General features: G+C 38.7%; 1 long non-coding RNA gene across 1 annotated transcript in view; it reads left to right on the top strand.

Moving 5' to 3' along the window:
* LOC140180354 (uncharacterized) overlaps window positions 1-27,817 on the top strand; it is a 33,291-nt gene that overhangs the window by 2,684 nt on the left and 2,790 nt on the right. The window contains exon 2 of the long non-coding RNA XR_011874386.1: window positions 27,203-27,356. This is a non-coding gene — a long non-coding RNA (uncharacterized lncRNA). The remainder of the gene's footprint in view (window positions 1-27,202; window positions 27,357-27,817) is intronic.

Raw genomic sequence — 27,817 nt, 5'->3', positions numbered from 1 at the left:
AATTCTTTGATCAATCAATTGCATTAGAGGGTTAAGTTCAAATTCTGATTTATAAGTCACACAAACCCTAAGAACCCAAAAATGATGCGATTATATGTCTCATCACAATAAATCTAGAAAATTAAGGAGTTTTGGAAAAGGGTTTCAAGCTTTAATTCTAGTGATGTAATTTTTCCAAGATTCAAAAGAATTCAATTTAGATTAGTTATTTTCTAATACACACTAATCCGTAGGATAAAGAACAAAACCAATTCTTAAACATCAATCAATGCATTAATCAAGAGTATAAGAACAAATAATTATTAATTCATCAAAGTAAACAGAGCTCCTAACCTTAACAACGAGGTTTAGTGACTCATGGTTCAGAGAAAAACCTAGGAGTAAAAAACTGTAAATTGCGGAATGAGGAATAGGAGAAGAGAAGATCCTGCGAGAGCGAATCTCTATCCTATTTATAGTCCTAATTATAATTAATTTAAAAACATAAATAAAAACCAAATAAATATTTTTTATTGATTTATTTGATTTGAAAATTATATAGAAGGCCTTCCGTGATACTTGTTTCACGTGCAAGGACCACCAAAAAATTCGCTCCCAGCGCTAAATGCCGGTGACTAGGTGTTTAGCACCACCCTTCCAGAATGGTTGTACACAAATCAATGGCCCTGACGCTAAATGCTGGTGATGTGGTGTTTAGCGCCACCTGTCCTGAATTGAAATTGGGGATTAAAGGTGCCGGGGTTTAGGTGTTTAGCGCCAAGGTGGCAGCATCAACTTCTCTTGTTTTTCTTCTTTCTGAACTCTGCCAGACATAGTTATCAGAATCGAACTGGCAATCCACCTGGTCATATGACCAGGTCACCGGGTCACCGGTTCAACTAGTGGGTCACTGATTCACCCGGTCATAATTTAAAAAATATAAAATTATATAAATGAAATTAAAATTACATATTAAAACTTAAAATGTAAGTCTTTACAAACATAATAATAATAATCAAATGTTAATTTTTAGACAACTAATGATGCAAAAAGAGATAATAAACTAGTTTCTAGTACAAAATACTTTCTCTATTTAAATAAACAAGAGCAAGCAAAATATAACATAATCGATAATCAAGTCCAAGTGATCTTAAAATCGAAATCTATATCTTCATAGGACAAATTTAGAGCTTGATCAACATTTTCCTCATTTTGATTTGCATCTATATCTTTCATAAGAAACACTGCATTATGATGTTATGCAAAACATCAGAAACAGAGAAAGAAGAGTTTGAAGAGAGGTACAAGAAACTAGTGAACTGAATTAACTTCATCTTATTCTTCCATCAATGAATCAATTCTACACACCTCTTAGAGGGATGCAAGAGCTTTATTTATAACAGAGTTGGAAAAGAGAGAAAGATCAGAGATCAGAATAACAAACACTAACTAAATGTACCAAACTGATTTTGTTATTGACTAACTCTCTTATCTCTTATCCCTTAACATATAGCAACAAAAGATTTAGCATTTTTTAAGCAACACAACAAGAAGGTTCAGTAACAAATTCAACTCAAGTCAGTTATCCAGTAACAAATTCTACTTCCAGCAATAACCACATTTATGATAGGTTCAGCATCAAATTCAACTTACAGCTGACAACAAATTCTACTTCTAGAGTTCTAGCAACAAATTAAGCTATGATAACTATGATAACTTTCATGCAGCAACAAAAAAACAAGAAAATTAAAACAGAAAGAACAGGGGGAACTCACTAACAAAATCAAGGTTCATGATAATCAGTAACAAATTTTAGCAACACATTCAATTTTTAGCAACAAATTATTTTGGCAACAAAATCAAAGTGCAGTGATGCAGCAACAAAATTGAAACAGAAAGAATAGGGAGAACTCACCAAATTGGGTTGCACGAAGGAATCTGACGCGAAGGAAAAGCTGATGGCAAGGGAGAAGCTGACGTCAAGGCTCGAAGCAAGAAGACGACAACGAAGACCAGCCCACCGGGATCTGTTGCCTCTGTTACCAGCGATGAAGAGCGCATGGAAGGGAGAGATCGAGACCAGGTGCGAGACAGAGACCGTGAGAAGCAAGAAGATGACCACCACCACCACCTGAGGGACCAGATGCGGTTCCGTCTGCTTCTGCCGCCAGCAAAGCAAGCGCAGTGGGACGAGACCGCGATGACGACCAAAGAGAGTGGACGAGGTGAGAGACTGACAGAGCGACGAGGTGAGGCGGTGAGATTGTGAGAGTGACAACTGTCGAGGTGAGGCGAAAGACGAGAGAGGAACTACTGAGTACTGAGTTCCGACTGCAGAGCTAGAGACGGAGAGAGCACAGAGACTGGCAGGGTTAGGGGGGTTCTACTTAGACTCTCAGATTTGGCGTTTGGGCATATGGTTTCATCGAAAGGGAAAGGGGAGGAGGGGGGTTATGAAATGACGCCGTTTCAGGTATTAGGAAGAAAAAAAATAAAAATGACCCGGACCGGGTTAAATTAACCGACCGGGTTACCGGATTTTACAAAAACCCGTCAGGTCAAACCGGGTTCGGCCGGGTCTGTTGCATAACCGGTTCAACGAGTAACTCGACCCGACCAGGTGACCGGGTGACCGGGTTTTTGGTCGAAATGGACGGGTCGAGCCGGGTTTGATAACTATGGTCAAAAGTGGTTGAGGTTGGGGTTTAACCATGGGTACAAAGCCTTCCTTCCATGCTCGCTGCCCCCCTCTGGGCGTTAAACGCTGGTCTGGCATTTAACGCCAGCAGGGGGTAAATATATATATATATATATTCAGCGTTTAATGCTAGTAATAGGTGTTAAACGCCCTAGGGGGAGCAAAAATTTTGTTGTGGGTGCTCCCTTTTGGACGTTAAAGGTCCAACCCAACTCCTCCTCCCTTGGCGCTAAACGCCCTCCCTGGCATTTAGCGCCAGCAGTATGTCATCTCCAGTGTGTGCTGTTTTCTCGCCAAAATGTTCCTGTTTCAGTTCTAAGCGCTACACATGATCACAAACATTAGAAAAACTAGGAAAACTATAAGAAACAATGAAGAATAAAATGAAATGAAATAAAACTAAAATTAAAATTGAAAAAGCAAATGTAAGGATACTAATGATTGGGTTACCTCCTAACGAGCACTTATTTACTGTCATTAGCTTGACGGGCCGCTCCTCTAAGGAGGAGGACCATATGGGCTCAAATCTTCACCCCTCATAGTGAACTTCTTCTCTGTGCTCTTATGAATTAGTTCAACATGCTCCAGAGATAGGATTCTATTCACAGTGTGTGGTTTGACTGGACTCTGAGTGAAGACTACTCTCATGCCAGGTGAGAAGTCCTCAGTAGGAATATTCTTATTCCTCCAGCCTTTGGGTACTTTATTTTTGGGGCCTCCTCCATCAACGGTGGGTGGTGAATGTCCAACACCAAACTTAGGTTTGATGTCAGGGGGTACTGTATGGCTTTTCACCAAGTGGGAGGGCTGAAGCTCTAAACTCTGCACGGAAGTACCTCCTTTAGAGAGTGGAAGAGGTTTAAAAATCTTGAATAGCATATAGTCCTCATGCATCCTCAGGACTAACTCTCCTCTCTCCACATCAATCAAGGCTCTCCCAGTTGGTAGGAATGGCCTTCTTAGGATGATGGAGTCATCTTTCTCCTTTCCCGTATCAAGTATCACAAAGTCTGTAGGGAGGTAAAAGTCTTCAACCTTTACTAAGACATTCTCCACCAATTCATATGCCCGCTTCAGGGATTTGTCCGCCATCTCTAGTGAGATCTTTGTGGGTTGCGCCTCTTGGATCCCCAGCTTTTTTATCACAGAGAGAGGTATTAGATTTATGCTTGACCCAAGGTCGCACAGTGCCTTCTCGAATGTAATGGTCCCTTTGGTGCAGGGTGTTAGAAAGTTTCCAGGATCCAGCATCTTCAGAGGTAGCTTCTTCTGTACCAGTGCACTGCACTCTTTGGTCAATACAACAGTCTCATCTTCCCTTAAGGCATTCTTCTCAAAGAATACGCTTTTCAAATAGGCCATATAGGGAGACTTCTTCTCTAACACCTCAGGAAAAAGAATTTGATTCGTAACTTCTTAAATATTTCCGAGAATTGAGTGAGTTGCTCATCCTTAGTCTCCTCTTGCAATTTCTGAGGTTGTTGTCCTTCAGGCTCTTTCACCACCACTAGGGCATGCATCAATGTACTTCTAGTCTCTTCTTGAGCTTCTTTCTCTTTCAGTTCCTCAACAACATGCTTCTCTTCAGGCACGGCCTCCTTGTCCATGGTCAGGGCCTTGCATTCTTCCCTTGGATTTACCTCTGTGTTGCTTGAAATAGTATTGGGAGGTCTCTCAGGTATCCTCTTGCTCAACTAACCCACTTGCACTTCCAAGTTCCAAATTGAAGACTGTGTCTCTTGCATAAAGCTGTGAGTGGTCTTGGAAAGGTCAGAGACAACTGTAGCCAAGTCAGAGAGGTTGTGTTTTGAGGTCTCCTGCTACTACTGAGATGGCTAGAACTGCCTGTTATTGAACCTGTTCTGATTAGATCTGCCCTAGTTATTTTTGAAGCTTTGTTGGGGCCTCAATAGTTGCTCTTTCCACCCAAAATTAGGGTGATTCCTCCATCCCTAATTGAAAGTGTTCAAATAGGGATCATTGTTAGGATTTCTGGAGGAGTTTCCCATGTAACTAACTTGCTCTGTGGTGGCTTGAGCATTGCCACAGGCGTCCTCTTGAGTATAGCTTCTATGTCATATGATGCCTCTTGAGGGTTGACAGCAGAAACTTGCATCCGATCAAGTGTTGAGAGATCATGCTAATTTGCTGAGACATGAGCTTGTTTTGAGCCAAAATGGCATCCAGCGTATCCACCTCCATGACTCCTTTTTTTTTAGTCGTCCCAGTGTTCACATGGTTCCTCTCAGAAGTGGTCATCTCAGAGATGTCATCATAAAAGATCTGTAGCCTGGTCCACTCAGAAAACATGTCAAGAGGATACTTCCTGATCATCTGCTTGTATCTCTCCCAGGCTTCATAAAGGGACTCTCCATCTTTCTGTCTGAAGGCCTGGACATCTACCTTAAGCTTGGTCAGCTTCTGAAGTGGAAAAAATTTGGTCAGAAATCCAGTGACTACCTTGTCCCACTTGTCCAGACTCTCCTTGGGTTGAGAGTCAAGCCATTGCTTTGCTCTGTCCCTCACAGTAAAAGGGAAGAGCATGAGCCTGTAGACCATCGGGTTCACTCCATTTGTCTTAACAGTGTCACAGATCTGCAGAAAGTCCAGAGATGAATTTATTGGGATCCTCCTGCGGGAGTCCATGGTACTGACAATTCTATTGCACCAGAGTGACTAGTTGAAAATTGAGCTCAAAATTATTTGCACCAATAGCAGGTATAGCTATACTGCATCCATAGAAGTCAGGCGTTGGTGCAGTGTATGAGCCAAGCACCTTCCGTGCTTGCTCCCCAACATTCTCGTTTTCACCATTAGTCGCCATGGTGGGCTCTTCAACTTCCTTTTCAAAGGTTTCCTTGAGATTCTCTCCGGATTTGTATGCTTTATTTTGTTGCAAGAGCCGCCTCAAGGTTCTCTCAGGCTCAAGATCAAAATCAAGCTTTCCTGCTCATACACAAATAAGAAACAAGAAAAAAGGTGGGAGTCTCTATGTCAGAGTATAGAGAACTCCCAGTGAGATATCCTATATAAAAGAAATAAAGTAAAACTAAGTAAGCAATTAACCTAAAAAAAAATTCGAAACAAAAAGCGAGAAAATAACTCAAAAATTATCGAAAACTAGAAAAAAGAAAATAACCCTAAAATTTTTCAAAAATAAAAAGAACAGAAAAAACCCTAACAGGACACCAAACTTAAAATTCAAAATTATATGAAAATAAATAAGCAGAATGCGAAAATAAGGAAAAAGGAATAAAATTAAAAACCGGAAATTAAAAAGCAAAAAGTAATTAAATAAAACTTAAAAAATACCTAATCTAAGCGATAAGACAACTGGTAGTTGTCAATCACAAACAATCTCCGGCAACGGCACCAAAATTTTGGTGCGCAAATTGAGAGGGTCGATCCAAGTACACCGGATCATCCAAGTAATACCTCAGGTGAGTGAGGGTCGATCTCACGAGGATTGTCGGATTGATCAAGAAATGGTTGTCTTGTTGACTTAGTCAGGTGAATCAGAAAAAGGGGTTTGGTGTGTGCAATTCGAATAGAACAATAAGCAATAAAATAAAGAAAGTAATAAACAAGTTAGTGTGAAAACAATATGAGAAAATAGTTAAGGTCTCGGAGATGTTTAGGGGTGTCCGCGGATCGGATCGGATCGGATATAGCCGAAAATTCGATCCGATCCGCACAATTTCCATCAGATCGGATCGGATATGATATCCGCACTTTTTAGTGCCGGATCCGATCTGATCCGATTCGCACATTTGCGGATCGAATCGGATCGGATATCAGATATATCCGCATAATTAAACCTTCTCTTTTTAATCATATTTCTATGTAAAAGAATTCGATAAAGATATTTCTTTCATACTTTTAAACTTATTTATTTCTAAAATATTTTTAATCAAACTCTCTCTAAATAACAAAAATAAAATAATACAATATATGAATAATAATTACTAACTAAAACATACAAACAAGTAAATATAATACCAAACATATATATTTATTTATTTTTTAATTATTATAGTGCGGATCTGCGGATCCGCGGATCGGATACACGGATGTAGAGCATATATCCGCGATCCGATCCACAAAGGGTGCGGATCGGATCGGATCCGATCCGATCAATTTGCGGATCGGATCGTATCCGCAATTTTTGGATCGGATGCGGATATTTACCGCGGATCTGCGGATACGATCCGATACATGGACACCCCTAGAGATGTTTATCTTTTTGGATTAAAAGTTCTTACCAAGTATTTTAACAATGACTAATTCATTCTATGGAAAACCATAAGTGACTAATTCACTCTCGTGGTCACTTAATTCCGATTAGATGGTGAAGTTCAGAAAATTAGCTTATACCACAAAGACCCTAATCACCCCAAAACCGGATGAATAGATGTTGTTTATCCCCATCGGTTCTTGTAATTAGCCGTCTAGGAGGAGTGTTTTCAAGCTGTAGTTCAAGCGAGATAACTCTCTCGAGAATCACAAGAACTCATGTAAAAAATGGTCACACTCTCGTTCCACCCAGTTCATAAGATTAAGAACAAAAACAATCCTTAGAATTGAATAAGACATAAATTAAAATAGAAGAATAATAGTTCTAATCCATAGAAATAAACAGAGCTCCCAACCTTAACCAAGAGAGGTTTAGTTGCTCATACTTACAGAGAAAACACAATTTTGTCTAATGATGCATGATGCCCGATGCCCAGAAAGGGTGCATCTTATTCCTTATATACTAACCTAGTAATAAATGCTAGATAAAAAAAAGATATCGTTTGTAAACAAAGATTACAAAAGAAAAATAAGACTAAGAGGTGCTAAATCCACGTGGAGGCCTAATGAGAGGATGTCTTCGGCCTGCTCTTGGCATTTCACGCCAGAGATGGGCGTATAACGCCCCATGGGGAGTAAAGCTCATGTATGCCTTGATCCTTTGCTGGCGCTAAACGCCAGTTGGGCGTTTAGCACCCAGGGGGGTTGCTGCAGGCTTTTCTTCTTTTTGCTCCAAACTCTGTCAAATTTCTTCGAAATTCACCTAAAATTATAAAAATATCAAAACAACTCAAAGTAGCATCGAAAGAGGGTTTTCGCACTAAAATCAAGTGAAACTAAATAAAATCTAACTAATAATGACTAGAAAATGCTGGGAAAAGGGTATAAGATGCTTACGCATCACATACCAAAGATTTGAATCTGTTGGAAAATAATTCTCTTCTTACTTGAATTCTTTTAAAACCTTGGAAAAGTGATTAATTGAATTAAGCTTGAAATTTTCTTCTCATGGTTCTCAAATTTTGAATTTAGATTTGATAAGTGACATCGAATCAACAAAAAGTTTTTATTTTTGAGAACTGTGTGATTTTTAAATCAGTGAACGTTCTTAACCTTTTCTCACAATTAATTAATCAAGGAATTGATAATTGATTAAGATTCAAAAAATTAAATTTCCAAGGGATTGGAGTTTAATTACTTATGATTTTCCATAGAAACATCATTGTTTAATCAAGGTGGAAAGTGAAAGACGTTTTTCTAGAAGTTTCACATCTTTGAAACCTTAACTCCTTTGAATAATATTTTTCCCTCAGTTACTCACAACTTGCTTTTGTTCAATTCATTGTCATTTTATGCAATTGTCTTTAAAAACTCTTATTCTTGATTGTCTGACTAGATTATTTAATTGACCATTATTTGCTTGATCCATTAATCCTCGTGGGATCGACCTTCAGTCACCTGAGATATTACTTGATACGACCTGATGCACTTGCCGGTGTTTTGTGGTTTGTAAAATCCACATCAGGTATTCTGAGAAACTGGGGGTAGATTGTGTGATTAAGCAGGCTGATGTTGGTGGTTGAAATTATTCTGGGGGAAGTTGTTGTTGTTGAAATTGGATTATCTTTGATTCTAATTTCTCAATAAAAAATTAGAGTGATTTCTCCATCTCAGATTGTATACCCTAGAAAAGGGATCATTGTGAGATGATCTGAAGGAGTTACCCATATAGTTAACCTGCTCAGTAGGGGGTTGCTCATAGTCATATTTTCCAAATTGAGATACTCCACCACTCATGTCCTAAGAAATATCTTGGGTAGCAACAGATGAGACTTGCATTCCTCCCAAGTATTGAGCGATGGCATTAATCTACTTAGACATGGCCTTATTTTGAGCAAGAATAGCATCTAAGGCATCCAATTCCATGACACCCTTCCTCATGGTTCTTTCTGAAGAATACAAGTACTGATTATTGGTCACCATCTCTATAAAATCCAAGGCCTCATCGATGGTCTTCATATGCAAAGAACCTCTTACATAATTATTCAGAGAAAGTCTCGAAGCCAGAGTGATACCATCATAGAAAATCTGCAATTGTACCCAATCGGCGAACATGTCGGGAGGGCACTTTCTCACCATAGCCTTATGTCTATCCCAAGCTTCTTAGAGAGACTTTCCTTCAAGATGTCTAAATGTCTGGATGTCATCCCTCAACTTATTCAACCTCTAAGAGGGAAAGAATTTGGTTAATTTTGTCACACAGAATCTATCTTTCATAAGTACAATATTAGTTTTCTTGTTTGATGGGTACTTTTGTTAGCATTCACAAAGTTCATAGGTATAAATGGTTGTTTTTATTTTAAATTATTATCAAATAAAAGAAAGACACATAGTATTGGTGCAGAATTTCAAACCACAGCTTACCGACAAGTACACCAGGTCGTACCAAGTAATAAACTCAAGTGAGCGAGTGTCGATCCCACGAGGATTAATAGACTATGAAAGCAATGGTTGATTAATTATTCGATTTGGATAAGTTGAAATAAGAGTTTTGAACATTAAATAGCATAAAAGATAGTGAATTAAGAAAAGCAAACAGTGAATGGTTGAGAAAAATAGTATGAGAAAAGAGTTAAGGCTTTGGAGATGTTTAAATTTCTGGATTAACATTCAAAGTCAACTACTTTGATCATTCAAATATTGAGTTTATGGAAAATCCTAGGTGATTGAATTCCTATTCCTAGTTAATTCAATCTCCTCTAACCCAATCAACCGTCAATTCCTTGATCAATCAATTATATTAGATAGTTAAGTTCAAATTCTGATTTATAAGCCACACAAATGTTAAGAACCCAAAAATGATGTAATTATATGTCACGTATCATATTAAATCCAGAAAATTAAGGAGTTGTAAGAAAGGGTTTCAAGCTTTAATTATAGTGATGTAACTTTTTCAAGATTCAAAAGAATTCAATTTAGATAAGAGTTATTTTTCAATACACACTAATTCGTAGGATGAAGAATGAAATCAATTTTTAAACATAAATCAATGCATTAATCAAGAGTAGAAGAACAAATAATTATTAATGCATCAAAGTAAACAGAGCTCATAACCTTAAAAATGGAGGTTTAGTTACTCATGGTGCAAAGAAAAACACCTGAGAGTAAAAATCTGTAAATTGCAAAATGAGGAATAGGAGAAGAGAAGATTTCACGGGGGCGAATCTCTATCCTATTTATAGTCCTAATTCTAATTTATTTAAAACTTAAATAAAAACCTAACAAATATTTTCTATTGATTTATTTGATTTGAAAATCAAATAGAGGCCTTCCCTGATACTTGTTGCATGCGCAAGGAGCACCAAAAAATTCACTCCCGGTGTTAAACGCTGGTGACTAGACGTTTAGTGTCACCCTTCCAGAATAATTGCACGCAAATCAATGACCCTGACGCTAAACAACGGTGATGTGGCGTTTAGCGCCACCTATCCCGAATTGAAATTGGGATTTTAAGGTGGCGTTTAGCCCTAAGGTGGCAGCAACAACTTCTCTTGTTTTTCTTCTTTCTGAACTCTGCCAGATCTCACCCGAATGCTACCTGTAATCAATAGAATGCAACAACAACTCAAAGTAGCATCCATTAGGACATAATTCACTAAAATCTTCTAACAAATTAACAAAATATCATATATATCATATAGAAAAGACACTAATAATACTCATGTATCAAGAATTATAAAACTTCAATTACTATTTTAGGAACTCATTTGCATCTTGGCAAGTTAAAAATTATTGATACTTTTTTTTAGACAAGTGATTAAAATAATTAAGATGTTTTAACCATCAATACATCCATACTAAATGATTCAATCATTCAATACTTTTATTTAAATATGAATTTTTTAATTCCAGAACAAGATAGTTCTGCACAAAGCATCCATAACTTAATCTTAAGGAGATAGATATTTTTCACTTAGAAATGGACTTTGCAATTCAACTAATAATTTGAAAGTTTTCTAAACGAAATAAAATTCTTTAGATTTGTCTTAAAATTGGGCCAAATCAACAAATTCTTTATTCTTATTTATTTTTTCACAATGAAAAATAATTGATTTTGAAAGTTTTGGTTTGACTTGTAGCATTCTTCGTTGGAGTAGTATTCTAAAAAAATAGGGTAAAGCATACTTTTTGTCCTTGAAATTTGATAAAAATTTCAAAAATACCCCTAAATTTTATTTTGTTTCAATTTTGTCTAAGTAGTTTTCGATTTACATTAAATATACCTTTGATGGTTAAATTTTCAAAAAATTTAAGACCAATCTAACAATAATACATGAAAATTATGCTTGATTTGCTTGATTTGAGGGTTGTTCTTATGAAATTGTTGTTGAATTGATCTTAAATTTTTTGAAAAATTAGCCATCAGAGATATATGTAACACCCTACCATACAGGGTCTTATGCTTAAGTCATAATTCAGAGATGGCAAGGTATTACGACCTCTAAAACAAAAATTTAGTACGTATAGTAGTATGAATAATTGATTATAGCTAGGAGCCTTTGTAGAAAAAGGGGTAAACAAAAACCATAACTCGAATGCGCAACACTCCGATCAATAGCGTAACGAACAAGGATAAGCCAACGCGAGATCATATATATAAAGAGTGTCAAAAACGGGAGTATCAAGACTCAAAATCCTGCTGCAAAGATAACCGGTCCGAGCATAGCAATATATACATATAATAAAATAAGGAAAACCCCAAGGAAAACCCAAAGGGACACAAATACAGAAACCTATTCTCCAAAACCTCCTATAAGAGGAGTCATCACAGTTTGTATTATTTAATGGAGATAAAAGTATCTAAACAAGATATATAACCCAAAACAGAGTCCCGAGAACAAAGGATCTTCGCTAATCCAGAAGTCTCCAGCATGCCTCAACGAGAAGTCTCGCGTCCTGCATCTGAAAACCACAAAATCCGCATGGGTGAGAACCAGAGGTCCCCACCATGGTAACAGCTTCCACATATATAATACATAATAATAGAGGAAAGCCGAAGGCAATCCTAGAACTTCCTCCAGATAATATCAAAGCTTATAAACAAGCAAAACCGTAAGTGGCAACTGACTAAAGATTCTTCAGTCTAACTAATACTTCCCTTTCTAATTCCTTCAGACCTCCCAACCACCAGCAGGAGTATAATATAGCAAACACAGTTATATCAGACAAGAGATATACAAATAAGAACAATTAAGGCATTTAGACAAATAGCAAGTAATATGCAGTCAAATAGGCAATCTCAAACAATTCACATAGTATGCATATGATGAATGCCTGTTCCTAGTGGCTGATGATATCATCTGTCGGTTATAGAGCCAACCGGACAAGTCCTGGTAGCTAACCATTGGACTATCCCTCTGTCGCGCATCCCCAACTCGAGTTATACTCGTCATAAACTTGATCATAATCATGATCCATATCCATCACCCTCACTGGTGAATATTTACGGGGGCGAGCTCATCCGGGACTTTCACAGTTCCCGGCCACACTTACGACATAGGGTCAACAGAGCTTCGAGTCTCAACCTGGAGCACGTGGAGGCTAGCCACTGCTACTACCCAGGGAAACCCTCATCTCCGATGGTGGAAGTGCAAACATTCACAATTCATTCAACAGCATATATGCATTTATACTTGGCCATAATCATGGCTCCGCCGTAACACGGCCATAATCTAGCCATCCAGCTCACGTTTAAATCCATAACCAGCCAATTCATTAACAATTACGGCCCTTCAGCCCATGGCACAACAAGCACTTCTACCGCCATCCTCCACACCTCACATAATCATCTTTGATCCTCATTGATCATTCATTTTTCCCTTGCTTCACTCGCAAGTTACCACATTCACTAGCTCCTTATCTCATAGCTAGGCATATCATAATGATTTAAGACATAAGTGGTGAGATCGGAGGCTTAGAAGTATGAAATTTGGCTTTTAAAACTCAAAAATCAACTTTGGGATGAAAACAGGGCCACGCGTCCGCGCACTCCACGCGCACGCGTGGATGGCCTTTAAACTCATCGACGCGCAAGCGTCATACGCGCGAACGCGTGGATTGAAAATTAGCCAAACGACGCGCAAGCGTCAGCCACGCGTACGCGTGGGTGCTCTTGCGCCCTAGGCACAAAACTAGCACAACTCTGGCACAACTCTCTGGAAATTGGCTGGGCATTTGGTGCAGCGTATCGACGCGCTCGCGCACACCACGCGCACGCGTGGATGGTGCTTTCTCGAAGAACGGCGCGTACGCGCCAAGTGCGACTACGCGCGGAGGGTCATTCTGCTAAAAAATTTTCTAAGTTAAAAGCTGCAGAATTTACAGATTCAACCCCCAATCTTCCGACGGACATAACTTTCTCATTTTAAATCGTTTTTCACGTGTTCTTCGAGCGGCATGGACATCCCGGATCCAATTTCATTTCTAAACAGATTTGGCAGAAAACAGAGATCCGTAGTCCAGGTTATGTCCCGTCAAAGTATGCCCAAAAACCATGTTTTCATACAAAACCATAAAGTGCCATTTTCAAAACAAGCCACTTTCAACTCTTTTCGAAATCTATCAAAAGATGCCAATTTCATCCCTTTTCTTTGAAATCAATCAAAATGTACCAAAATCAACATCAAGCCATCCTCAACTCACACATTGATATTTTACCAAAATTCCCAAAACCACATCCAACCATTTTAACACTTCTCAATCAAATGGCTAAAGGACAAACACAATATCATGTCATACATCCTTCTCATCCCAATTTCCAATAATATCAATTTCTAATCAACCATCATTATACATGATCAACCTCATACTCACCATCAACATGGTACCACCCATCAATTCAACCTCAATCATTCATCAAGCATATATCACAACATGCATTTCTCATATATCACACAATCAAGGCATCAATATTCATAATCACATATATGAACACATCATATATCTCAACCATTCAACAACACCAACAATTCAATGCCTATCTTAGGGCCTCTAGCCTAAGTATTTCCTACCACATTACATATTAGATACGGGAAACCGAAACCATACCTTAGCCGATTTCCCAAACTCAACCGGAGCACTTCCAAACCACTTGTCCACAAGCTCTCAAGGTATCAACACCTCCAAGAACAGATTTTATCACACAAAACCCTCTTCCAAGCTTTCCAAAATCACCAATCAAGCTCCAATATTCACATATACATATCCTAAGCCACAATCATCATACCCATACACAACATCTCAATACCCAAACCACATAGAACAACAAATTACACTAGGGTTGAGAATCTTACCACACCCAAGGTCCAAGGAGACAAGATTAACCTTCTCCTTCAAGAGAGTTGGGTCCTATAACATTAAAGAACCCAAAATCTCAACATTTTTGCTCATGAAACTCGAAATCAAGGGCTGGAATTTGGAACAGTAAAACGTGGCTTACCTCAAGATTGATTGTATGGGTTTTGTAGAGCTCTCCATGGTGAACGCATGGCCGTAAACAGAGCGGCAATCGGAGCTCTAGATCAAAAGTTATGGTGGTTTGAAGATCAACCAAGGGAGAGAACTTGAGAGAGTGTTCTTCCCCCCTCCATACCAATTTCAGCGTGTTTGAGTGCTAAGTGAGGAGAGAGAGTGCTGAAAACTAGGGTTTTGGTTTAGTTTAGTTGGGTCAAGGGCCCACTTTGGGTCCGGTTGGCCTGGTTTGGCCCGTTCGGTCCAATCTTGGTCCGTTTTCTATAAAATTAGTACCGAAATTCTCGTCTCAATCTCCTCTATCACATTTAGCCATAAAAATAACATTTTTGGCTTTCTAGAATAAATTCTCATTTTATGGGTTAATTAGCCGTTAATTAACCGGGTCTTACATTCTACCCACCTAATTGGGAATTTTGCCCACAAAATTCAAATTCAATTACCTGAGAATAAGTGCAGATAATCCGTTCGCATCTCCGACTCAAGTTCCCAAGTGTGTTCCTTAACATCGCCTCGACTCCAAGCCACTTTGACTAATGAAACCTCTTTTCCATGCAATCGTTTGATACTAGTATCATCAATTCTAACTGGAGCCACTGGAAGCATCAAATCTTCTCTCAACTGAACCGATTCAGGTTCTAACACATGGCTAGCATCAGGAGTATACTTACGAAGCTGCGACACGTGAAACACGTTGTGCAGGTTCGAAAGATGAGGAGGTAGAGCCATCCGATACACCACCGGTCCAACCCTCTCCAGGATCTGAAATGGACCAATGTATCGAGGATTCAACTTCTTTGCTTTAATCGCCCTACCTACCCTTGTGGTCGGAGTAACTTTAAGGAAAACATGATCTCCTTTCTCAAACTCCAAGGGCTTCTACCTCTGATTAGCGTAACTCTTTTGGCGACTCTGTGCCGTAAGCATCCTATCTCGGATTTTTTTGACTTGTTCAGTGGTCTCAACTATCATTTCCGGCCCCAACAAGCCTTTCTCTCCAGCTTCATACCAACATAGCGGAGATTGACATTTCCTCCCATACAATGCCTCATACGGAGCCATTCCGATGCTCGCATGGTAACTATTATTGTATGCAAACTCCACTAATGGCATATACCGATCCTAACTCGTCGGTTGGTCCAAAACACAAGCTCTCAACATATCCTCTAGTGTTTGGATCGTCCTCTCGGATTGACCATCTGTTTGAGGATGGTAAGCTGTACTCAAGCTTAATCGGGTTCCAAAAGCTTTCTGAAATGCACCCCAGAACCTCGAAGTGAAACGAGGATCTCTATTAGAGATTATAGTAGTAGGTACACCATGAAGTCTCACAATCTCCTTTATGTATAACCGTGCTAGCTCCTCAAGGGTGTAAGTCATCCGAATGGGCAAAAAGTGAGCTGACTTCGTCAGTTGGTCCACAATCACCCAGATAGCATCAAAACCAGTCCTAGTCCTTGGCAATCCCGACACAAAGTCCATTGCAATACTTTCCCACTTCCATTGCGGAACCTCTAAAGGTTGCAACATCCCGGAAGGTCTCTGATGTTCAATCTTTACCTTTTGGCAAGTTAAGCACTTTGAAACATATTCCGCCACATCATTCTTCATACCTGGCCACCAAAACATCGCCTTTAAATCATGGTACATCTTAGTACTTCCCGGGTGAATGGAGAATCCGCTTTTGTGCGCCTCCTTTAAGATATCTTGCCTCAAAGTGCCAACATCTGGCACAATGATCCTACCCATGAATCTCCATAACCCATCTTTTTCTTCCGACACTCTCCACTGTTTTCCTTGTTCGATAGCCGGTAACACCTTCCATAACGCTTCATCATTTTCATGAGCCTTTAGGAGTTCGGACTTAAAGTCACTCGAGATTTCTAATCGGCTCAAACACAAGGTTCTAGATACTTCTCGAACACCAATTTTTAGACTCTCGAATCCCTTGAGCAACTTCTCCTCTTGAAGCATCATCCAAGACGCATATAACGACTTCCGACTTAACGCATCCGCCACTACATTTGCCTTTCCCGGATGGTAATTCAGTCTTTCAATAATTCCATCCACCTCCTTTGCCTCATATTAAGCTCTTTCTGATCGAAGAGATATCTCAAGCTCTTGTGATCAGAGAAGACTTGGAACTTAACCCCATAGAGATAATGTCTCCACACCTTCAAGGCAAACACAACCGCAGCGAGTTCCAAATCGTGCGTAGGGTAACTAACTTCGTGAGGTCTCAACTGTCGTGAGGCATATGCCACCACATTATGATGCTGCATTATCACGCATCCTAGACCCTTTAATGAGGCATCACAGTATACCTCAAAAGGCTCGTTCGGCTCAGGTAACACTAACACAGGTGCAGTGGTCAACTTTTTCTTCAATGCCTGAAAGCTCTCCTCGCACTCAGGAGTCCAAACAAACGGAGTGTCTTTGCGGGTTAACTTTGTCAACGGCAAGGCTAATTGCGAAAAGCCTTTGATGAACCTTCGGTAATAGCCAACTAAACCCAGAAAACTCCTTATCTCAGTTACTGTGGTTCGTTACCTCCAATCCATCACAGCTTCCACCTTAGTTGGATCTACGGCTATTCCCTTCTTACTCACCACGTGACCCAAAAACTTCACCTCACTCTTCCAGAACTCACACTTAGACAGTTTCGCATAGAGTTTCTTCTCCTTTAAAATCTGCAACACGGTTCGCAAGTGTTCTGCATGCTCCTCTTCAGTCTTGGAGTAAATTAGTATGTCGTCAATGAAGACAACAATGAATTTATCCAGAAACGGACGGAACACTCTATTCATGTAATCCATAAACACTGCAGGAGCGTTCGTCAACCCAAAAGACATTACAGTATACTCGTAATGACCATAACGAGTCCTGAAAGCGGTCTTAGGGATATCCTCACCCCTCACCCTTATCTGGTGATAACCAGATCGCAAATCGATCTTAGAGAAAACCCCAGCTCCTTGTAACTGATCCATGAGATCATCAATCCTCGGCAATGGGTACTTATTCTTTATGGTGACCTTGTTCAGCTACCTGTAATCCATACAGAGTCGTATACTTCCATCTTTCTTCTTTACCAGTAATACTGGAACACCCCACGAGGAAACACTTGGTCGGATAAAGTTCTTACCCAACAATTCCTCTAACTGAGACTTTAGCTCGGCCATCTCTAACGGTGACATTCTATAAGGAGCACTTGAGATTGGTCCCGCCCCAGGCACCAATTCAATAGCAAACTCGACCTCTCGGTTAGGTGGAAATTCCTCAATATCATCAGGAAACACTTCCGGAAAATCACACACTACCGGAATCTAATCCAACCTTTGGTCATCACCCGAAACACCCGCGGGTAACAACAGGATACCCTGACATTCGATTCCAGAACAGTTCACCATCATCGAATTCAAGTAATAATTATTCACCACGACCAGTCCTTCTGTATCTTCCGGCATAAAGTACACCGACTTTGTAGAACAATCAAGCAGGACATGGTTCTCAGATAACCAGTCCAATCCCAAGATAAGATCAAGACCGATCATTGGTAAGCAGATTAAATTATGGACAAAATCATGCTGCTTGAACCTAAACAAAACTTTCGGGCATCCTAGCCTAGTTACCATGGCTTCATGGGTAGCATTATACACTTTTAAGTCATAACCTAAGGTTACGATCTTCAATCCTAACTCATGGGCTTTCTCAAATGCAATGAATGAATGCGATGCTCCCAAATCAAATAAAGCATTTAAAGTTTGACCAGCCATTTCACAGTTATCTCGAATGAGTGTCTCGGATCCCTCTGCACCCACAGCTGAGGTGGTGAACACCCGACCAGTCTGTTGTGCTTTCCCAGCACCTTGCTTTTGCTTCTTCGGACAACTTGCGGCTTTATTCCCCGCCTTTCCACAATTATAGCACAAACCCCATCCGGCCTTGCATGGTACTCCCGGATGGTGACTTCCACACCTAGTACAAGCTTGATTATTCTGGGGCTGCTTCCCAAACCTTTTCCCTTAGGAGTTGTTGTTGTTGGGCCTCCTAAAAGAACCTCTCCTCTTAAAAGGCAGACCTCTAGGTGCAAAGCTCTTCCCTCGGTTCTGTGGTAATGATCCTTTGTGACTTCCTTTCTCAGCGGCTGCCCTCTTCACACACTCTTCAGCAACCCTACACTTGTTCACCAACTCGGAGAAAGTCCTGATCTCCATTGGTCCCACCGAACTGAAAATATCGCTCCGGAGTCCTCCTTTGTACTTAACACACTTCCATTCCTCATATTCCACCGGAGTTCCTTGACACATACGAGAGAATCTGAACAGCTCCTCAAACTTGTCAGTGTACTCAGATACGGACATAGTACCCTGCTTCAGCTGCAACAATTCAAGCTCCTTGGCTATCCTGGCCGAAGTCGGAAAGTACTTCTTATAGAACTCCTCTTGGAAGACGTCCCAGGTGATATAATCATCACCCTGCTGCAGGAGGCGTCGGATTCCTTGCCACCAATGCGACGCTTCCCCAGTGAGCAAATAGGTAGCAAACTCTACACGCTGCCCTTCAGGTACCACCTGCGCTTGCAGTGCTCGTTCCATGGCTTGAAACCATGTATTGGCCTCAGTCGGACTAGTAGTTCCCTTGAACTTCAAGGGATTAACCTTCAAAAAGTTCGCCAGTGTCATCGGGCCCTGAACTCCACCTCCGTCGTTGCCATTGTTGTTCATCTGTTGACCAAGAGCCTCAGCAGTGGCTTGCATAGCAGCAGCCATGTTCTCCAATGCAGTCATAAAGTTCACCGGGTCATTAGGGTTATTCTCCGGCGTACGAGCATTATTACGACTCCTCCCACGACCTCTACCGCGTACACGAGGCGCCAACTGGTCCCTATATACACCAAACAATCGATATTAAGTTGATCAGTCTCAATATCGGAAGTCTAGTGCTTCAAAGTCCCAAATGCATGCTCATGAACGTTTATGCCAATTATATCAAACAGATATACTAGTAGCACATAACACACACACAGAGAATGCACAGAAGCATAGTCAGTCCATTCCTCAGGCTCTACAGGAACAAATTGCTCTGATACCATAATGTAACACCCTACCATACAGGGTCTTATGCTTAGGTCATAATTCAGAGATGGCAAGGTATTACGACCTCTAAAACAAAAATTTAGTACGTATAGTAGTATGAATAATTGATTATAGCTAGGAGCCTTTGTAGAAAAAGGGGTAAACAAAAACCATAACTCGAACGCGCAACACTCCGATCGATAACGTAACGAACAAGGATAAGCCAACGCGAGATCATATATATAAAGAGTGTCAAAAACGGGAATATCAAGACTCAAAATCCGGCTGCGAAGATAACCGGTCCGAGCATAGCAATATATACATATAATAAAATAAGGAAAACCCCAAGGAAAACCCAAAGGGACACAAATACAGAAACCTATTCTCCAAAACCTTCTATAAGAGGAGTCATCACAGTTTGTATTATTTAATGGAGATAAAAGTATCTAAACAAGATATATAACCCAAAACAGAGTCCCAAGAACAAAGGATCTTCGCTAATCCAGAAGTCTCCAGCATGCCTCAACGAGAAGCCTCGCGTCCTGCATCTGAAAACCACAAAATCCGCATGGGTGAGAACCAGAGGTCCCCAGCATGGTAACAGCTTCCACATATATAATACATAATAATAGAGGAAAGCCGAAGGAAATCCTAGAACTTCCTCCAGATAATATCAAAGCTTATAAACAAGCTAAACCGTAAGTGGCAACTGACTAAAGATTCTTCAGTCTAACTAATACTTCCCTTTCTAATTCCTTCAGACCTCCCAACCACCAGCAGGAGTATAATATAGCAAACACAGTTATATCAGACAAGAGATATACAAATAAGAACAATTAAGGAATTTAGACAAATAGCAAGTAATATGCAGTCAAATAGGCAATCTCAAACAATTCACATAGTATGCATATGATGAATGCCTGTCCCTAGTGGCTGATGATATCATCTGTCAGTTATAGAGCCAACCCGACAAGTCCTGGTAGCTAACCATTGGACTGTCCCTCTGTCGCGCATCCCCAACTCGAGTTATACTCGTCATAAACTTGATCATAATCATGATCCATATCCATCACCCTCACTGGTGAATATTTACGGGGGCGAGCTCATCCGGGACTTTCACAGTGCCCGGCCACACTTACGACATAAGGTCAACAAAGCTTCGAGTCTCAACCTGGAGCACGTGGTGGCTAGCCACTGCTACTACCCAGGGAAACCCTCATCTCCAATGGTGGAAGTGCAAACATTCACAATTCATTCAACAGCATATATGCATTTATACTTGGCCACAATCATGGCTCCGCCGTAACACGGCAATAATCTAGCCATCCGGCTCACGTTTAAATCCATAACCAGCCAATTCATTAACAATTACGGCCCTTCGGCCCATGGCACAACAAGCACTTCCACCGCCATCCTCCACACCTCACATAATCATCTTTGATCCTCATTGATCATTCATTTTTCCCTTGCTTCACTCGCAAGTTACCACATTCACTAGCTCCTTATCTCATAGCTAGGAATATCATAACGATTTAAGACATAAGTGGTGAGATCGGAGGCTTAGAAGTATGAAATTTGGCTTTTAAAACTCAAAAATCAACTTTGGATGAAAACAGGGCCACGCGTACGCGCACTCCATGCGCACGCGTGGATGGCCTTAAAACTCATCGACGCGCAAGCGTCATACGCGCGAACGCGCGGATTGAAAATTAGCCAAACGACGCGCAAGCGTCAGCCATGCGTACGCGTGGGTGCTCTTGCGCCCTAGGCACAAAACTGGCACAACTCTGGCACAACTCTCTGGAAATTGGCTGGGCATTTGGTGCAGCGCATCGACGCGCTCGCGCACACCACGCGCACACGTGGATGGTGCTTTCTCGAAGAACGGCGCGTACGCGCCAAGTGCGCCTACGCGCGCGGAGGGTCATTCTGCTAAAAAATTTTCTAAGTTAAAAGCTGCAGAATTTACAGATTCAACCCCCAATCTTCCGACGGACATAACTTTCTCATTTTAAATCATTTTTCACCTGTTCTTTGAGCGGCATGGACATCCCGGATCCAATTTCATTTCTAAACAGATTTGGCAGAAAACAGAGATCCGTAGTCCAGGTTATGTCCCGTCAAAGTATGCCCAAAAACCATGTTTTCATACAAAACCATAAAGTGCCATTTTCAAAACAAGCCACTTTCAACTCTTTTCGAAATCAATCAAAAGATGCCAATTTCATCCCTTTTCTTTGAAATCAATCAAAATGTACCAAAATCAACATCAAGCCATCCTCAACTCACACATTGATATTTTACCAAAATTCCCAAAACCACATCCAACCATTTTAACACTTCTCAATCAAATGGCTAAAGGACAAACACAATATCATGTCATACATCCTTCTCATCCCAATTTCCAATAATATCAATTTCCAATCAACCATCATTATACATGATCAACCTCATACTCACCATCAACATGGTACCACCCATCAATTCAACCTCAATCATTCATCAAGCATATATCACAACATGCATTTCTCATATATCACACAATCAAGGCATCAATATTCATAATCACATATATGAACACATCATATATCTCAACCATTCAACAACACCAACAATTCAATGCCTATCTTAGGGCCTCTAGCCTAAGTATTTCCTACCACATTACATATTAGATACGAAAAATTGAAACCATACCTTAGCCGATTTCCCAAACTCAACCGGAGCACTTCCAAACCACTTGTCCACAAGCTCTCAAGGTATCAACACCTCCAAGAACAGATTTTATCACACAAAACTCTCTTCCAAGATTTCCAAAATCACCAATCAAGCTCTAATATTCAGATATACACAACCTAAGCCACAATCATCATACCCATACACAACATCTCAAGGGCCCACTTTGGGTCCGGTTGGCCCGGTTTGGCCCGTTCGGTCCAATCTTAGTCCGTTTTCTATAAAATTAGTACCGAAATTCTCGTCTCAATCTCCTCTATCACATTTAGCCATAAAAATAACATTTTTGGCTTTCTAGAATAAATTCTCATTTTATGGGTTAATTAGCCGTTAATTAACGGGGTCTTACATTCTACCCACCTAATTGGGAATTTTGCCCACAAAATTCAAATTCAATTACCTGAGAATAAGTGCAGATAATCCGTTCGCATCTCCGACTCAAGTTCCCAAGTGTGTTCCTCAACACCGCCTCGACTCCAAGCCACTTTGACTAATGAAACCTCTTTTCCACGTAATCGTTTGATACTAGTATCATCAATTCTAACTGGAGCCACTGGAAGCGTCAAATCTTCTTTCAACTGAACCGATTCAGGTTCTAACACATGGCTAGCATCAGGAGTATACTTACGAAGCTGCGACACGTGAAACACGTCATGCAGGTTCGAAAGATGAGGAGGTAGAGCCATCCGATATGCCACCGGTCCAACCCTCTCCAGGATCTGAAATGGACCAATGTATTGAGGATTCAACTTCTTCGCTTTAATCGCCCTACCTACCCCTGTGGTCGGAGTAACTTTAAGGAAAACATGATCTCCTTCCTCAAACTCCAAGGGCTTTTACCTGTGATCGGCGTAACTCTTTTGGCGACTCTGCGCCGTAAGCATCCTATCTCGAATTTTCTTGACTTGTTCAGTGGTCTCAACTATCATTTCCGGCCCCAACAAGCCTTTCTCTCCAGCTTCATACCAACATAGCGGAGATTGACATTTCATCCCATACAATGCCTCATACGGAGCCATTCCGATGCTCGCATGGTAACTATTATTGTATGCAAACTCCACTAACGGCATATACGGATCCCAACTCGTCGGTTGGTCCAAAATACAAGCTCTCAATATATCCTCTAGTGTTTGGATCGTCCTTTCGGATTGACCATCTGTTTGAGGATGGTAAGCTGTACTCAAGCTTAATCGGGTTCCAAAAGCTTTCTGAAATGCACCCCAAAACCTCGAAGTGGAACGAGGATCTCTATCAGAGATTATAGTAGCAGGTACACCATGAAGTCTCACAATCTCCTTTATGTATAACCGTGCTAGCTCCTCAAGGGTGTAAGTCATCCGAATGGGCAAAAAGTGAGCTGACTTCGTCAGTCGGTCCACAATCATCCAGATAGCATCAAAACCAGTCCTAGTCCTTGGCAATCTCGACACAAAGCCCATTGCAATACTTTCCCACTTCCATTGCGGAACCTCTAAAGGTTGCAACATCCCGGAAGGTCTCTGATGTTCAATCTTTACCTTTTGGCAAGTTAAGCACTTTGAAACATATTCCGCCACATCATTCTTCATACCTGGCCACCAAAATATCGCCTTTAAATCATGGTACATCTTAGTACTTCCCGGGTGAATGAAAAATCCGCTTTTGTGCGCCTCCTTTAAGATATCTTGCCTCAAAGTGCCAACATCTGGCACAATGATCCTACCCTTGAATCTCCATAACCCATCTTTTTCTTCCGACACTCTCCACTATTTTCCTTGTTCGATAGCCGATAACACTTTCCATAACGCTTCATCATTTTCATGAGCCTTTAGGAGTTCGGACTTAAAGTCACTCGAGATATAGCTAAGTCAATTCAAAACCTTCCTTTGATCACAAACTATAAAAGATATTAATGTGAAGTTATTCTAATAAGTTAACTAATAATAATGTAAAAAATTTGTTAGAGTCTAGTTAATTAAATTAATTCAACTATTCTAATTATCGTTAAACATGAACTACAATCGAAATTAGGACTCACTTAGGTCCCACCCTCAAGCCAAAACAAGAATTTTACTTCATAATGATTAAAAATGTTTCATCAAACACTTAGAGAGTAGATAAATAAAATTTAACATCATCATAATATATGTCAAAACAAAATTCTAAATTCACCTAAAATTGCAAGAAATTTAAAATTTGCTCAATAAAATATAAATTCTAAGATACCCGTGGTGCAAAAATTTATAAAATTTAATTCAAAATTTCAATTAATATAAAGTCATGAAAAAAATAAACAGTAGAAAGAAAAAAAGATATGCAAACAAATAAGAAAATGTGGCACTGGATTTGATGATCTCAGAATGTTTGGACCATTAAATGGTCCCAGAACAAAATATGTTTTTTAAGTTATTTTTATAACTGCTAAATAGTCCTTATCTAATTTTAATTACAAATTAACCCCATATATTTTATTTAATCATAAAAATTATTTTTTATTTTATAAATTATTATTTTATCATTAATCTATTATGTTTATTAACAATAAAAAATAATTGGCTATTCCAATCGATTAAAAGATTATATTTGATCCATGACGTTCGTCCAGGACTGTGAAATCGTGTTTCTTTGAAAATCAATCGATTGGATTATCAAAACAATCGATTGAATTTCAGGTTTCCATAACTCAATCGATTGGACTACAGGTTGTCACCACAAAATAATCGATTAAAAATTGAAAGTCAGCATGGTTTTCGCAAAAATCAATCGATTGGTCATATTACCCAATCGATTGAACGATGACTAAAATGTGAGTTTTTTATAATTCAATCTATTGTTTATACTACCCAATCGATTGAATGCTTTAAAACGAATATGGATTTGCCAAATTCAATCGATTGATTGTGCTACCCAATCGATTGAAGTGTGTACTACGCCTATTTTAATTTTGTTATCGTTTTTGTAAATTATTATCTTATTATTCATCTATCTTATCTTTAAAATTCTATCTTCAATCACATTCACATGCTCAAGTAAATAAGCTCAAGAAGACAATGTTATACGAATGCAAAATTGACATAACAGTTCTAAGATCTGAATATAGCTAAAACCAATCGATTGAATTCGGCAAATCTATAGTTTTGATGAATTCAATCGATTGGGTAACACAACCAATCGATTGAATTGTGAGACCTCAGGTTGTTTTGAAGCATTCAATCGATTGGGTAGTATAAACAATCGATTGAATTATAAAAAATCCACATTTTAGTCATCGTTCAATCGATTGGTAATATGACCAATCGATTAATTTTTGCAAAAACCATGCTGCCTTGCAATTTTCAATCGATTGTTTTGTGATGACAACCTTTAGTCCAATCGATCGAGTTATGGGAAACCTGAAATTCAATCGATTGTTTTGATTATCTAATCGATTGATTTTCAAAGAAACACGATTTCACAGTCCTGGACGAACGTCACGGATCAAATATAATCTTTTAATCGATTGGAATAGCCAAAAAGTTTATTATGATCAATGGAAGATCTAATTCATTATTGTTTTTATTTTTGATTGTTAATAATCATAATAGATTAATGATAAAATAATAATTTATAAAATAAAAAATAGTTTTTATTATTAAATAAAATACATGGGGTTAATTTGTAATTAAAATTAGATAAGGACTATTTAGCAGTTATAAAAAAACTTAAAAACATGTTTTGTTCTGGGACCATTTAATGGTCCAAACATTTTGGGACCATCGAATCCGGTGCCAAGAAATGTTCTTACTTGTGAAAAATTCAAGAATTTATAAGAGAATATTGAAACTCACTACTTGAATTTGATTAAAAAAAACACTTGAAAGTAGCAAATGTTGCCAAAAAAATAATGGAAAGTTGTAGAAAATTAATAAGAAAAATAAGAAAATTTAGAGTTGTTGAAACTTTTCTTACTATAAAACCTAAAAACTAACCTAAAAAATGCTAATTCACATGTAGTTTGCATAGTTCAGAGAGGATACCTTTTTGAATATTATATGAGTAAAATTTATGAATAGTTTAATGAACAATTTAGAGTAAGAATATGGAAGTGAGAAAAGATAAAGGTTTTTCCAATAATGAAATAAAAAAGTATACGAGTGATAATAATAGAAGATAAAGGAAGTATGTCACTTGAAATTTTTGTATAGAAAAAGCGAATAGAATGAAAAAGGAAGAACTCAAATAGCTCTTAAATATGTGCAAATTGTGTTAGCGAAATCTAACTCACGTTTAGTTAAAATCTTCAATATGAATCGTCACTTTGAGAGCCCTGTAACATTTTCTACGTTTGGAATTTAGAAATAGCTATTAGAGACAAATTTATAGATAATTTAGTTAATTTTAAAATAAGCTTTGAACAAAATCAATTAGATAACTATAAATTGAGATATTTATAAAATACTGTTAGTATATCAGGCTGATTAGTTAGAGCATGATTTTCTACTATGAATTTGTAACAAATTTAACTACCTAATTGAATTTGAATTTGATTTTGCACTTAACTTAAAGAATAAATATAGTTTTCTTATATTTTTATGTAGCTAAAGATTATTCAAATCTAATAATTATGAAATTAGTTATGACTATATTTTAAAAGGTTGTTTATTATCAGTTAGAAATTCACTAAAACTAGTATTTTTATATTTTTAAATTCTAAATTAGATATGTTTATTTTTTAAAAGTATTATCTTCTAATATTTTACTATAAAATTAAAATTTGTAATCATTATAATTGTAATTAATTAATTATTAAATAATGAACCTGATTAAAAAATTTAGTTGCTGCAGATATCAAAATAATTATACTCAAATGTTAGAACACTTTTTGAGTTATGTCACTGATAAACTATTATTTTATGGTTTATTTTGTATTGAAAAGTCCAGTGAAAAGTCCAGCGATGTGTACGCGTACGCGTGACGAGCGTCACATGTTGCATTAAACAGAAAACGCTGGGGCAATTTCTGGGCTGCTTTTGACCCAGTTTCAGGCCCGAAATTACAAATTAGAGGCTGCAGAGTGGAGCTGGAAGGGGGTATCATTCACTTCTCATTCATTCGCATTTTAGGTTTTAGATGTAGAATTCTAGAGAGGGAGGCTCTCTCCTCTCTCTATGTTTAGGGTTTCTTCTTTCAATTTTCCCTTAGGTTCAGATTTCAATCTTCCTTTAATTTAGTTTTCTCTTTTTTTTGTTCTAGCACTTTAGTTACCTACTTCCCTTATCGATTCCTTTATTTTGCTAATTTAGTTTATGAGTTCATGTGTTACTCTCAATTTTCATTAATGCAATTTATGTTTCATGTTTCTTATTGTTCAATTGCTTTGTTATGGTTAGTTCTTTACTTTAGTTAGTCTTAGAATTTCCTATGTCTTGTAATTTTACCATGCTTTTATTTTGTGCCCACCAAGTGTTTGATAAAATGCTTGGTTGAATTTTAAATTAGATTTTTGTATTCTTAGCTTGGATTGAGTAATTTGGAGACTCTTGAATTGTCA

This window comes from Arachis hypogaea, chromosome 16 (genome assembly GCF_003086295.3).
Source record: "Arachis hypogaea cultivar Tifrunner chromosome 16, arahy.Tifrunner.gnm2.J5K5, whole genome shotgun sequence".
Taxonomy (NCBI): domain Eukaryota; kingdom Viridiplantae; phylum Streptophyta; class Magnoliopsida; order Fabales; family Fabaceae; genus Arachis; species Arachis hypogaea.
The sequence above is the reverse complement of the archived record's forward strand: the minus strand, read 5'-3'. Positions and strand labels throughout refer to the sequence as shown.